Source organism: Panthera leo, chromosome D2 (genome assembly GCF_018350215.1).
Source record: "Panthera leo isolate Ple1 chromosome D2, P.leo_Ple1_pat1.1, whole genome shotgun sequence".
NCBI classification, from domain to species: Eukaryota; Metazoa; Chordata; class Mammalia; order Carnivora; family Felidae; genus Panthera; species Panthera leo.
This window is the reverse complement of record NC_056689.1, coordinates 2691728-2693892: the sequence shown is the minus strand read 5'-3', so window position 1 is coordinate 2693892 and position 2165 is coordinate 2691728. Positions and strand designations below refer to the sequence as shown.

The window sequence follows — 2165 nt, the reverse complement described above, 5'->3', positions numbered from 1 at the left end:
TTACCTCTCTATCACATTTCAGGTAGTTTCCATTACCCTATCTTCACTTCCTCTGGCCTTTTCTTTCACAGTGTTTAATTTTCTTTCGATCTCATCCAAAGTATTCTCCGTGTGCCATCTTATATACTTCAGATGTAATTGTACTGTTTAGTGTCCTTGTCCATAACTTCTATCATATCTATAATCTGTCAATTTCTATTATGTCAATTTCTATTATTTTTTTACTATATTATGGTGAGTCACAGCGTCTTTCTTCTTTCAATACCAATATAACGTTTCATTTCATGCTGAACATTATGTGTTTTACATTGCTGAATCATGGATGGCTTCATATTCCTCTAAATGCTCTCCAGCATTATTCTAGAAAGTAGGCACATTACTTGGAACTAGTGTGATTCTTTCTGGAATGGCTTTTTGATTTGTTAGGTGTGTCCAGAGTACTGCTCAGTCTATGACGACTTTTAACCACAACTAAGATAATATCTTTCTGAATACTAATTATCCCCACTTATTAGAATATCCTTCTGAGTACCCTAACCTATGTAGAATTTTTTTTTTCCCCACTCTGGAAACCAGAGTTTTACACTCTGGATAGTTAGAACATAAACTATCTTTGGTCCTATGTGGACCCTGAAAAGAATTCCCCTATTCTTGTCAGGTTCTTTACACAATCTCAGACAGCTTCCTCACATGCTTGCACCAGTCAATATTCAACTTAGGACTTGGAAAGGACTCCAGTCTCTTTCTCAGGTACTGGAAGGAGGCAGTCTTCTTTCTGTGCCTGGTGCAGCCATGGCTTGTGGTCCCAAGGAGCATCTGAAGTGTGTAACAGCTTCAAAGCATTGGATGCTGGATAAACTGACCAGTGTGCTTGTCCCTCAACCATCTACAGGTCCCCATTAGCTGAGAGAATGTCTTCCTCTCCTCATTTTCCTAAGGAACAGACTTAAGTATGCCCTAACAGGAGATGAAGTAAAGATCTGATACAGCATTTTATTAAGATTGATGGCAAGGTCTGAGCTGATATAGCCCACCCTGCTGGTTTTATGTATGTTAGCAGCATTCAAAGACTGGGGAGAATTTCCATCTGATCTGTATGACACCAAGGGTTGTTTCTGTTCTTTGGATGACACCTGAGGAGGCCAAGTATAAGTTGTGCAAACTGAGAGAGATCTTTGTGTGGACAAAAGGAACCCCTCACCTGGTGGTCCATGATGCTGGCACTATCTACTATCCTGATCCCTTCATCAAGGTGAAGGACACCATTCAGATTGATTTGGAGACTGGAAAGATTACTGATTTCATCAGGTTTGACACTGGTAATCTATGTATGGTGACTAGAGGTGCTAACCTGGGAAGAACTGGTGTGATCGGTGCCCGAGAGAGGCACTATGGTTCTTTGGATATAGTTCACTGCCAATGGCAACAGCTCTGCCACCCAGTTCTCCAACATTTTTGTTATTGGCAAAGGCAACAAGCCATGGATTTCTCTTACCCATGTAAAGGGTATCTGCCTCACCATTGCTCAAGAAAGAGACAAAAGACTGGTGGTCAAACAGAGCAGTGGGTAAAATGGTCTCTAGGTGACTTAATAGGAAGCCTTTGTACTTAATTAAAGATAATACAGCACAATAAAAAAAATTAGAAGATTTGGAGAGGATTCCAAGCCTCAGGAGCCTTCTCTTTGGGAAGCTCTTTCTTTCCAGTCCTGTGTCCTGTGAACTCCAGTTGTATTAGCCTTCTTAGCCACCTATTTGTGTCTCTGAATGCAGAAGTTTCCAGGCTGCACCTGGGTCACTCCTCAACAGCACAGCGTGGAAAGTCTCCAGACCACAACTCAGGGCAGTCACAGTTATCACCTAATGTTCCCCCTCTCACAGGAATCTCTGTCCTAATCTCCAATGCATGATAAGTGCTGTTTTCCATATTTTATTTTATTTTATTTTTTTAGTTTTTTTCATGTAGGAGGGAAGTGTCAGTATCTGTTATACTATCCCCTGGGAATATTTTAGTTTTTCAAAGGGATTTTCATTGTTTTCCTGTCGGGAGTGCAATGTAAAACATTTCATCTTTCCATGGAGCCTTCAGTAAAATAATCAGTAACTAACTGTTAAAGTAAATGCATTTTGACAAGGTACAGAGACTCTTTGTCTTTCTTCAATAAG

The 2165-nt window shown here is 40.3% G+C and overlaps 1 pseudogene; it reads left to right on the top strand.

The window, feature by feature from the left end:
- The first annotated feature begins 792 nt into the window (after nucleotides 1–792).
- LOC122202331 lies at nucleotides 793–1571 on the top strand (annotated as a pseudogene).
- The last annotated feature ends 594 nt before the right edge of the window (nucleotides 1572–2165 follow it).